The sequence below is a fragment of the Chamaea fasciata genome, unplaced genomic scaffold (assembly GCF_029207755.1).
Source record: "Chamaea fasciata isolate MVZ Bird 193981 ecotype frontalis unplaced genomic scaffold, bChaFas1.0.hap1 SCAF_26, whole genome shotgun sequence".
NCBI lineage: Eukaryota > Metazoa > Chordata > Aves > Passeriformes > Sylviidae > Chamaea > Chamaea fasciata.
The window spans coordinates 6,677,243-6,689,506 of NW_027094111.1; the positions used below are offsets into that span (position 1 = coordinate 6,677,243).

The 12,264-nt window shown below is 48.6% G+C and overlaps 1 pseudogene; it reads right to left on the reverse strand.

Moving 5' to 3' along the window:
- Positions 1–306: 306 nt before the first annotated feature.
- LOC136301589 (CCN family member 2-like) lies at positions 307–11,324 on the reverse strand (annotated as a pseudogene).
- Positions 11,325–12,264: the final 940 nt, after the last annotated feature.

Here is a 12,264-nt window from a genome sequence, read left to right on the forward strand (position 1 = left end):
AACATCCAGAGCAAAGACTCCAGAGCTGAAACAGCTGCAGCCTCACTGTGCATGTGTGAGCTTGTGGGGTTCAGTCCCTCTCCCACCCCAGAGCCATTTCTGACAAGATTAGGAAGAAATTCCTCCCTGTAAGGGTGGTGAGGCCCTGGCACAGGTTGCCCAGAGAAGCTGTGGATGCCCCTGGATCCCTGTAAGTGCCCAAGGTCAGGCTGGACAGGGCTTGGAGCAGCCTGGGACAGTGGGAGGTGTCCCTATCCATAGCAGGGGGTTGAAATGAGATGAGCTTTAAAGTGCCTTTCAACCCAAACCACTCCACAGTTCTATGAAATACTCATCAAGGCACTAAAAGCTGCCCAGAGCAGCACCCGCAGGGGACACATCTTGGTGTGGCAGCCTGGTCCAGCCCCAGCTCATGCTGGAAGAACTCTCGGAGTCTGAATCAGGAATTGTGCTCTGGGCTGGGGACAGGCGGGAGCCACATGACTTTGATCCACTCTCCCTTCTGTCCATTGGGAATATGGATCAAGTTTGCAGCTCAGGCCTGTTTCTGGTTCCTTCACTGACCTTTGCACCACTGTGGGTGGGGGTCAGAGGGCTGGGGCAGCTGGGGCTCTTCCCCCTTGGCTCGTTAGGAAAACCACAGGGACCACTGATGTGAACGGTGCTGCCGTGGAAGCACAGCCCCTCACAGAAGGGCAAGAGGCTGCACTGGCCTGGGACACAGCCATAAAAGCACTGCAGAGCCCTCCTGCACACCTCAGATCTGGCGAGACAGGGCTATTGCTGCTCAGTCTTGACGTGGTCTCCGAACATCCGATGGTGATACACGGCCAGGAAGATGTCGTTGTCCTGGGGGCAGTCACGGTGGCAGGAGCACATCTTGATGAACATCATCTTCCTCTGGAAGAAGTCCCCCTTAGGGCAGCAGAACTCCACATCCATGGTGCTGGTCAGGAACGGGGTGCAGCAGCGCCCATCCCAGCAGCTGCCGCAGAACCGGGGCTGGTAGGAGCGGGTGCTGGTGCATCCCGAAAACTCAAAGTGGAGGCTCTGGTGCTGCTTTGGGGTCCGCACACACTTCCTCCCCTTCTCGGGAGAGAGCAGATGGATTAACATGGACACGACAGGAAAGACGCACTGAGGCCTGTGCTCTGACCCCATCACTGGGCAATGGGACACAGAGGAAGTAGAAGCACAGAGCAAACCCTGTGAGCCAAGATCATTCCCAAGGTTGTCCCTGGCATTTGGGGTGCTGTGTCCCATCTCCTCCAGCACCATACCTTGGTTTTCTCCATGGAGAAGCCACAGGGCTGGATCATGCAGAGCTGGGTCTCCCTCTCCAGGTGGCACTGGGGGTTGTCGTTGGTCACGCGGGCATAAGCCAGAACTTTCCCAGTGGAAGTTTTCCAGCAGAAATCTCTTACCTGATTAAGACCAAGAATGTTTTCAAGAAGAATCAACTGAACTATCTGATACGGAAGATTTCATTTATGGTCAACGAAAATACCCAGGCAATAGTATCCATAGAGAGAAGCATTTTGCTCTGGTAACTATTTTGATACTATAAAGATCAAGATGAAATATTTTGATTGAATGGAAAGTTTTGACACAGCCAAATGAGCATTCTTAATAAGTCATGGAAAGTTTTGAGGTTGTTTTAAAAATATTTATATACATATATATAATTTTTTTTTCTCTCAGCCTGAAATTAAACATTGACATCTCAGAGTTGCTCACAGGACAGAAATCCTGATTTTGGAGAGTTTTCAGCAGCTGCTGCTTTCTGCAATCCTGAACCTTAAAAAAAAAAAAAAAAAAAAAAATTCATGCAGACCTCTATGGGGAAATTACCAAAAGGAAGGATTTTTGGCTGCTTGCGGAGGCTTCCCAGGAAACCTGATCTGTTTTCCCTTAAGTCCTGCTCACCCAGGGGACACTGTTTCAGACAAAAAGCGTTTGAATCAAACAAGGAGTAAGAATCTCTTTCCATCCCATCCCTTGAGGGGACACAAATTCTTCTGTACTGTTCCTATCCAGAGCTGCATCTCATCTTGCAACTCTTTTCAATGTCATTGGGATAAAAATACTCCTCTGCTCCAACCCTGACATTTCAAAATTCTCACTTTTTCCATCAAAGTGGAAGCCATCCATCCACACTTCCACTATACAACCATTCATACGTATTTTTAAACACTCTTTCCCTGTTTTTCAGCCTGAGTGCACTCCCATCCCATGGAGGGGATCATGCTGTCCCCTCTCCTCTCTCCCCTTCCAAGGAATAGCAGCCTGCTCCAGGGGTTGATTGTGTTTTCCAAACTCCATCACTCTGTAGTGCCCTTCATTAACCCCCCATGATCTCCCTTTCCCACTGACCTGATCCAATTAAGGCTCCAAAAAGACAGCACTTGTGAAGTGATCCAGCTCTTTATTCCCCAGCTCTGCCTGGCACCACCTGCTTCCAAATACCAAGTCCAGCCAAGGAGACTTTTGCCTTTTTCCTCAGGGGATATGGCACCACTGAAAGAGCTGCTCCATAAAGCTCTACCGGCTCCCTGAACCCCCTACCACCTGTAGGATTCCTACTTTAGAGTTACTACAGGATCCGCTCTACTGTTGTGATACTCCGAGGTCTCTGCAGGAAGGAAAGGATTCCTCTGAAATATGTAGAATGTGATAATATTGCACAGATATAAAATAAGTTTCCCTCTGATGGTTCCCTTCCCATCTCTCCCAATACAGCCTTCAGATGGTCTCAACCAAGACACTTTTCCCATGATACCTGAGCACCTCAGCTCCTTTCTCCTTCCAGCACATCTACTTATTTGGATAAATTTAAGTCAAAATATTGATCTTTCCTCTGATTCACTTCTCCAACTTCCCTCACTGCTTCCAAAATCTCTCATCTTCCAACAGATCCATGTAGACATCATAAAAGCATCACCAAAGTATGTTATGGCCCAAATCCTAAGGCCATTTTAGAGATATATCCTAGCCTGTGTTCACTGGGGTTTTTGCTGTGAAAACCTTAATTTCTCATTTAAAGTCAGGAAGGACAGTTGTGCCTGCAAATCTGTTTTCCTCCACAGCAGGATCTGGGATTTTCACTCTGCAATGTTTGGATCAAACCTGGATGTCATGGTGAATATAAAGCACCTTTATCAGAAGGATTTCAAGGCTTCATGGAGAGACTTTGAAATGGAGACTCCCACACTCCTGAGGAAATTATCCCTGTGTCATGGGTTTTGTAAAGAGCATATTATTCTATTCCATCTGAGTAAAGCAAAATTGCTTATCTTTTCTCAAATGAATCAGTGTCCCTTATCAGATAGTAAAGTGCTACTTATCTCTCTTCATTGTTTCACTACTTCCATGGGAATGTCTTCTGCTAATGGACCATTAAGAGCTAATCAATGACATTACACATTACACTGCACTATTGTAAGCTGCTCCACACAAAGAAAAAGAGCCAAACCATCTTAACCTACATGAAAAGCAGCCACAATCCCACTAGGTATTCCAGTTTTTTCCACCAAATCCCTGGAAGAAAACCGGACCCATCTCACCCTTACTAAACCCTTTTTCTTCAACGAGACCATCTCTACTCCAACAGAACCACATCTGCCACTCCAGGAGAGTTTACTTTGGACTGCTTCCAACACCCTGACCATCAGGGTGTCAGGTTGTATTTCTGACCCTGTCAGAGTTTTCTAAGATTTCTTGTTTGTTTATTTGTTTGCTTATTCTTCTGTACTACAACATCTGTGTTTTTATATCCCTAGTAAAAAACTGCTATACCTATTCCCAAAATCTTTGCCTGACAGCCTTTTAATTGCAAATTTATGATAATTTAAAAAAAGAAAGGAGGGGCTTACATTTGAAGAAAGACTCCAACCCTCCCTAGCAAATACCTGTCCATCTAAACCAAGACACCCTGTCATTTTGCTACCTTTCCTCCACAGACACCTCATTGCCATTTGGAATGAGGTAGCATGCAGCTCACATCTGCTGGATATCATCACACCTATGTTTGCCTTATTAAACTTCAATCCACAGCTCTCAGGTGTCTCAATGCCTGCAGAAAGTACCAGGAGCCCACGTGGCTTCCAAAACCCCCCAAAACTGGGGAATGAAAATGAAACAACTTGTAAAAACTTCTTGAAGGAGCAAACACCAACAAGTTAGACTCATTTAGACAAGGGCTTGGAGTGACAGAGGGCAGGGATAAATGGGATATTGAGAATGAATTCTTCCCTGTGAGGCTGGTGAGGCCCTGGCACAGGTTGCCCAGAGAAGCTGTGGCTGCCCCGTTACTGGAAGTGTCCAAGGCCAGGCTGGATGAGGCTTGGAGCAACCTGGTCTAGTGGAAGGTGTCCCTGCCCATGGCAGGGGGTGGACAAGATGAGTTTTAAGGTGCTTTCCAAACTAAACCATTCCATGATACTCTGATTCTGTCTCAGGCTGACGCTGGATCATTTCCAGAGATATCCAGCGCTGTGGCCAAACGTTTCCCTAAGCACTCCCACCAAACTGCCAGCTCTCAGGTCTTCTTGACTATTTTGAAAAGTTTGAATTTAAGAAAAAAAGGTAGCTCCCGTCATAGATGGGGCAGAGAAGTCTTTTTTTTTAAAACAAAAACCAGAAGGTTGAGGAAATACTTTCTTTTCCTCTAGACCAAAATAACTTCTGCTTGCTTCAGAAGGAGCTACTAAATTAAAAAAAAAAAAATCTTTTCTATCTGAAAAGAGGTGTCAGAAGAGAAAGCAGTTTCTGCATTTGCATTACCTGGCTCAGGAATTCTCATATTCCACACAGATACAATGTGATGAAGGAGCTGTTCAGCTCTTCCCACCCCAATGCTATGGCCAGAAATACACTTTGCCTCTTGCATAGGATCAGCCAAGTGCAGAACACCCATCCCTGGCACAAGGCAGAGGGATTTGAGGTGGGATATTCTAAGGAAAAGTACTTTCAGTAAGAGCTCAGACTGCTGATAATTACCCAGAAGGTACAGGATGTCCCCTGAGGATGTCACAGGACACAGAGTCCCACTCGTGCCTGGCTGGAGTGTGGGAAGCCAGCTGTGTGTGTGCCAGGGGATCTGCTGTTCCCAGGGCTGGCACTGATCTCCCAGCATGACACTGGATTAAGCTCCAAGGAAATTCTGATGGGTGTTCTGGGAGGCACCACAGAAAAACCACACCAGGACAGAACCTGGAGCTCTCACCTAAGCAGATCCCGCTGCCTCTGTGGATTTTGGAGAAGTCGCAGTAGAGTCTCTTGTGATGGTCACAGGGCCTGTCCAAGGAGCAGAACTCGCCCAGCTGCTGAGCACACACCTTGCAGCAGCCACATGCATCCCACACATGGCTGGTACCCACAGGGCACTGCAGAGACTTGGAGGGACACTGGCATGGGAATGTGCAGGCCTATGGTTCTACCTGGAAGGCAAAAAGCCATGGAGAGAATGAGTCTTCTGCAAGGCAGCCAGGTAGGGAGAGGAAAAACACAGCTCTGCTGCAAGCATAGACACCCTAGAGAGAGAGGGGGGACAGCCCTGCTGCAGAGGGGTGTGTGCAGCTCCCAAGGACTCACAGGACTCATGTTTTTCTCATCCCTATTTCATCTGGAGCTGAAGGGGAAAAAAGAAAAAAGATGCCCCTGGGAAGCAGAGCCAAAACAAACAGGACAAGTGGTAGCTCAGAGTCCCCTGCACAGCTCACCCTCCCTGGAAGCAATAAAGTCGTAATCATTAACAGCAAAAAATTCCAGCTTTTACACAGGACAGAAATCAAAGCCTCTGCACCAGCGTCAGACCCAGCGGAAGCTGGAAAAGCGCCGTGCACAGCAACAGGATTTGCCCAAAGCCAGGCAGTGGGACTGTGGGGATGCTGAAAACCAACTATTATAGATGGGTAATGTGATGATTGGCTCTCACAATTAAGGGATGACTATTGTGTGTATGTTAAGAAAAGTTTTATTGATGCAAGGTTATGTTATTGTTGTTTATATGTCCTCTGTTCTCCCCATAGTCCCCTTTCCCCTCCTCTGTATTGCTGCCACCGAACAGCTTTGATTGTCAGGGTTGTCAGTGAAGTGGAGGGAGGGCATGTGCATGGGGCAATTGAGAATAGGAAAAGCCTGTGGGTATTGGGGCGCGGCACGACAATACCTGACCTCCAATCAAGCTGCGAAGAAAGCAGCCTCCAACGGATGGTGAAGAGTTGACAGGCGGACTTTGGGAGGGGCCAGCATGGGCTGATGTAACACCAGGGGTATAAAGGGCAGAGCCGCTGTTTGGTGGACGGGTTTGTGGCAGTTTGTGACACTCTGAGTTCCTGCCCCTTTTTCCTTATTCAGTCCTTTGTTGTATTTGTCAAGGTTTAATAAACCTTTGAAGATTTTAAAGTGAGCAGTCATTTCTCACACAGTCCAGAAGATCCCAAGTTCCATTTTGTCCCCTGCATCTCACACTTTCATCCTTATTCCATGTACTCTCTCCTTTCCATTTTCCAAAGAACACAGCATAACCAACCTTCCTTGAGACCTTGTGAGTGCACAGATGCTCCCCTTTGGCAGCATTTCACTGGACAGCCCTTGAACCCCACCCTTGACTTCGTGACAGTTCAGACACTAAACAGAGACCAGGCTACAGCAGAAGCGGGGTTATCTTCTCTGGAAAACCCAGATGTGTCCAGCATCCCAGTCACTGAGTGTGTGCCATCCCCGTTCTGCATCAGCTCAGAGCAGGAGCATCAGCTCAGCTCTGGCTATGCCCAGATTTGGGCAAGACGTAACACCCCTTCTGTGAACGTGTGGTCTCTAGAGATCCTCTGAAACCTCCTCAGAAGCATCAGTGCCAGCTCAAGCCCGGTTTTCTGTTCAGATCCTGCCCATCCAAATTCCCTCTTGCCCCACTCCACGCACCACTTCACTGTTCTGGATAGGGCTCAGCTCCCACCTGAGGCTGGCACAACCCTGGCACACGGATGATGCCACCAAAACACTCTGGGATCCGGCACGGCTATGAGCAGGGTGAAGAGGGAAGCATACAGTGGGGCAGACTCCTCACAGCTCTGCTGTCACCCCAGGAGAGTAGCAGCCGAGCTGCTAATAGCCTTGAGGAAAGCAGGGAGGAGGACCCACACCTGGAACAGGTCAAAAAGTGTACCTTGTTATGGTTCTGCTTGCACTTGTCAGATCCCGTCCAACCCTCACTTGTGAAATAGCTTCCTCAGATATTGTATCTGTCAACAATCACAGTAGGAAAATTTTTCCACCTCTTTTGACTTTAGCTCATCTGGGGTCAGAAGGTACTGACTGCTTCGTACAACTGTGTCACCAACACAGCGCATGTGGGACTGGGATTGGCCTAAACATTCCCTCAAAGTCATAGAATATCCCAGGTTGGGAGGGATCCACAAGGATCATGGAGTCCAACCCCTGGCCCTGCACAGGCATTCCAACTATTCCACCCTGTGCCTGGGAGTGGTGTCCAAACACTCGTGGAGCTGTGGCATCCTTGGGGCCATTCCCTGGGGAGCCTGGGCAGTGCCCAGTACCCTCTTGGGGGAAGAACCTTTTCTTAATATCCATCTAAACCACTCCTGAAACAGCTCTAGCCATTCCCTTAGGGGGTCCCAAGGAGTGAGTCCTTCCAGAGTCTCCCTGCTTAGCAGGAATCAGCGAAATTCTCCTGGATAACTCCTAGCATGAACTATTTTGGAAACAAACCTTTCCAGCCTGCAGCCCAGTTCTTCCCAGCCAGCTGTCCTGGAGCCACTCACCAGAACCTGGCTTGTCTCAGGAATCAATTCCAGACTGCTGAAGTGCATTAAAAGAACTAAAAACACAGAGATCTTCCCTACTTTTTTCCATGTAGGCAGCTGCTGGAGCTGCCAAGGAATGTGTTATTCAGTCCCTGATGAGTTGAGGGGGGTACATGAGATTGCACAAGAGACAAAGCATTCCTAACATGGGATCTATATTAAGATGTAATCCATGCACTTAATAATGGTAACAAGCATTTTCCAATGCAGTGTCAGCCACAGGCTATAGAAAGAAAAACTCCCAGAATAGCTCTCCAGCTGAAATCCAAACCAAAACAAGCCCTTTTGTGATAAGTGAATGCAACAGCTTTAAACCCAACTGAGTTGCCTCATCCCTGAAAGTGTCCAGGGCCAGGCTGGATGGGGCTTGAAGCAACCTGGTCTAGTGGAGGGTCCCAGTCCACGACAGGGAGATTGAACTGGATGGTCTTCAAGATCCCTTCCAAGCCAAACCATTCCATGATTCTACAATTCTGTGTGTTTTCCTTCCCACCCTCAATCATTGCTGGCACTAGTTATTTCCTTAATAACTCACCCACATAAACCAGCCCACCTGGTTTTACCGTCTTTACACAGCAGCTTCACTTCCTCATTGTATCACAGCTGCTTTTCAGCGGGAGAACAATTGGATTCAGATCTGTTATATCAGAGACCAGCTGGGTGACCCTGCACCCACCTATGCTGTACCTCAGCTTCCCCAGCCATCAGCTCAAAAGCCCAATTCACCATGATTTTCAGGAGCCTTCTAAATACTCCCTGATGCTCCCACCAGTCGGCTCAGATGTGTCTTCCTCCGTTGCCCAGGAGGTGTTGGGGCTGCTGTTTGCTGGTTTTATTGCTGAGCAAAGTCAGCTCGAGATATTTATAATTCCCCTTGCTCTCCTAGGCCTGGTAGAGGAGGGAATGAGCTGGAATGGGATTTGGCTCAAACATACCCAACAACCAGAGCACTGAAAAACTGCCTGGCCAGGGAGACTCTCAAGTTGGGAATAGCTGGGAAAAAGCCACTGTTAAACTGACTTCCTTGAGCCCTCCATTACCAAATTTTCTTTCAGAGAGGCTGAATAGTGGATTAATTGTTTTTGCATGGAGCACCCTTCACCCTGCATTCTTTCCAAGGGCTGCTTCTGGTTCTTCCGCCCAAAGAACTCCCCTAAAACTGCCCCAAAGAACTCCACAAACTGTTCCCAAGAACTGCCAGGACTGGAATTCAGGGCTTTGTTGCAGACCCAAAGGTAACACAAAAGCCCAGCAGTTCCACATAACCTGCCACTGACCTGGGTCCAGAGGGATTCAACTCAAAGAACATTTTAATTTCTTCCCTTTGCAGAAGGGGTTGCCCCAAAACTCACTTCTACCTTCCCTGCACGTGCTCCTGACTTCAAATTCACTACAACCTTGACCTGGCTTCTATTGAGGTTTGCTGAGCATTTCTGTGAACTTGAGAGCAGCAGAACAGTACCAATGTCAGAGATCAAGGCCATGGATTTAAGAAAGTTCTAAAGCCTGGGATGTTGGCTCTCCCTGCTCCTGGCTTTGCTGACAGCTCTTGTATCCATCACAAACACTGTGTGTGAAGCTGTGGGACTCCCAGGACCCCTGAGTGAGGGCCAAGCCACCCCAGAAGTGCCAACACTCAGACGAGAGGATTCCCCTGCTCTGCTCCATTGTGTTCCCCACCTCTGACTCCTCAGAACCATCTGCACAGCTGAAAAGCCAGAACAAGCTCCCTCCCGACTGCCAGGACCAAACCCAGTTATCCGCAGGTAAGAAAAACTGAGAGTGTTCTTCCTGCTTCATATTTACCTAAAAAACCTCTTCTCCTGCACCCTCAGGAGGGCATGAGTGCTGCAACATGAGCTCCTACCACTGCAGCAGGTCTGTGGCATTGTCTGGATTTCTCATTCCTGACCAATGTCCACAGGAGCCCGGGGAACCAGCTAAGGGAGCCAAACCAAAGAGGATGCTTTAAAATGTGTTTGGGCTCATGACTGCACTCAGAGGGCAGGAAAAGGTGAGTTTTGAGCCGAGCTGAGTGTTTGCAAAGAGCTTTGGGAGTCAGGGGTTAATGCTGCAAAGTAGAGGTGATACAATAAACACCCAGCTGCTTCTTTTAATGCTTCAAGACCAAGCAGCCAAAACACAGCTATTCATCCTTCAAACTCTGAATGACTGTGCATAAGCCCTGCTCTCTCTCCATCTCAGGCTCTCAAAGCGCCTTCCTATGGTTGCTGCAGCACATTGTACAACAGCTTCTTCAGAGACAAGAACCAGTGTCCGCCCTCACAGACGGAGCACGGGGATACAGAGACTTGCCTAGGATGAGCCTGAACGTAACTCCCAGTTATCCTGAAGCTACTCCCACCTCTGAACAACACAGGAGGCAGATTCAGGAGTTCATTAAGGTTGGAAAAGACCTCTAAGGTCACTGAATCCAACCTAATGTTCAAAGAAAGTCAAAAGTCCCATTTCCGAGGCATTTGGCAGGTTTAGGGAAAATCCCCAGTCTCAGACGGGTAATCAAGCATCACAGTGGTGGGATTGCTTGTTACTGTTTATACGCACCACATGGTGCTGCCAAAGCTGAGGAATGAAGAATGAGGAAGGATGAAGGTGCCTACTCCAAACGGCAGCAGTTTCCCTTAGATCACAGCCCAGTTCACCTTCTTGGCAGGAAAGGGGCTGGCACACAGTAAGTACTGCCTGGAGCAATCCAACAGACCTCACCAACCAGGAGCTGATTGCCTCTCTCACCGCAACAAGCCCTGCAAGGGGCTCCATGAACCTAATTTCACTGAGCCAAAAAGCACTTACCACAATTTAATGATGGCAGTGATGTTCCTGAACAAGAACACATAAGAACAGCACACAAATGTCCTAAGAGGAATCAGCTACTCTCACAAGAACTTACATTAACAGGAAAACAGGCACAAATCACGCTCTGGAGAGGCTGCAGTCTAATTTTCCCCTCGAGATCACTGCTTGTGGGAGCACATGGGGGGATTCAGTGACAGCTGGGGAAGGATGGTGACAAACTGGGATACAAAACTGTTACTCTTTGCAATGACATAAACTCACTGACTTCCCCTCTCTCTGCTCTCTTCTCCCACTTCTAGAACAGGGCCGATTTCTGGCTTCCAGGAGTGGGAGAAAACAAAATCCATCCCCATGGGCCAGGAGCTCTGAGACCCGTGGATGACACACCTTACATGGGGCAGTCTCCAGCGTGGTTTAGTTAACCAGCGCGTTCGCATCACTCTGCTCCCAGCCCCGCTTCCCTCGGAAACTCGGGAGCAGCCGGGAAGAGTCTCTCAGCCCAAAGCCCTCGCATGCATCTTAGCAAGAAACTGCAGTGCCCAGGCAGAGCTGCTGCAGGGCCGTACGTACCCAGCCGGGGGCGAGAAGGAGCAGGAATAGGGTCCGGGTCGCTGTGCCCAAATTGCCAGGCATCCCCAGTACTGGGAAGAGCAGCATCTAGGGCTGCTACCACCCCTTCGTAGTTTCCCGTCTCTTTGGAGCAAGGTATACATCAGCTTCTCTTTAAATATCCTCTGGAAGGGGCGGGCCCCGCGCTGAGTGACAGACTGGAACCGAGCCCAAAGTGGTGCAACAAAAAATGCCCAAGCTCCAGAGAACACGAGTGGATTCCTGCTGTTCCGGCGGTTACGGGGATGCCACCGCTGCCTGCAGCTTGTTTACTTTCCAGGTGAGTAAATCAAACCCCACGAAAAGCAGGATTAATATTTTTTAATTTTTCCTCTTTCTCACTGTTCCTCCGAATATGAAGCCTGGCACAGCTTTCCTGACACAAACCCCGTTTCCCTTCCTACAACCGTTCCTTTTTGGCTGCAAGAGCTGAGGAGTGATTAAACAGAGATTTGTGGTGTTCGGAGTCTGAGCAGGAGGGAGGGATGGGTAAACTGGTGCTGTCAGGTACCATAACTGGCTGCGCATCACCTGTCAGCTCTGGGGAATGAAAGTTTCATGATTAGAACTCTTGCATGAGGAGCTGTGTATTTTAAAAGGCAATGAAAATCTCCTGGATGAAAGTTTTTCATAAAGGACAGTCGTTCCCCAACATGCGTTGGGATGGATGCAGGATCTCTGACATCTTTATCTCATGTCATGATCCTTTCCGTTTGCTGCTGAAATACAGCACCAGGCTTGTGCACAGCCAGCACAGCAGACCTTTAGAACACGAAAGAGTTGTTTTGGGTATTAACGAGTCGTTTTGTTTATCCCCGAAGAGCAAGCAGAGCACTGCCATGGAAGGAGGAAGAGTGCAGCAGAGGGCACTCTTAGTCCTCGCTGGCCAGGGTGGAACAGAGCACTTGGGTGCTGGACAGCAGCCTCTGTACATATGGGGTGACTTGAGAAAGATGGAACCTTTCCTTAGGGTCAGGGAGCTCTCCCGGGGAGAAATGGTGCAGGGGATTGT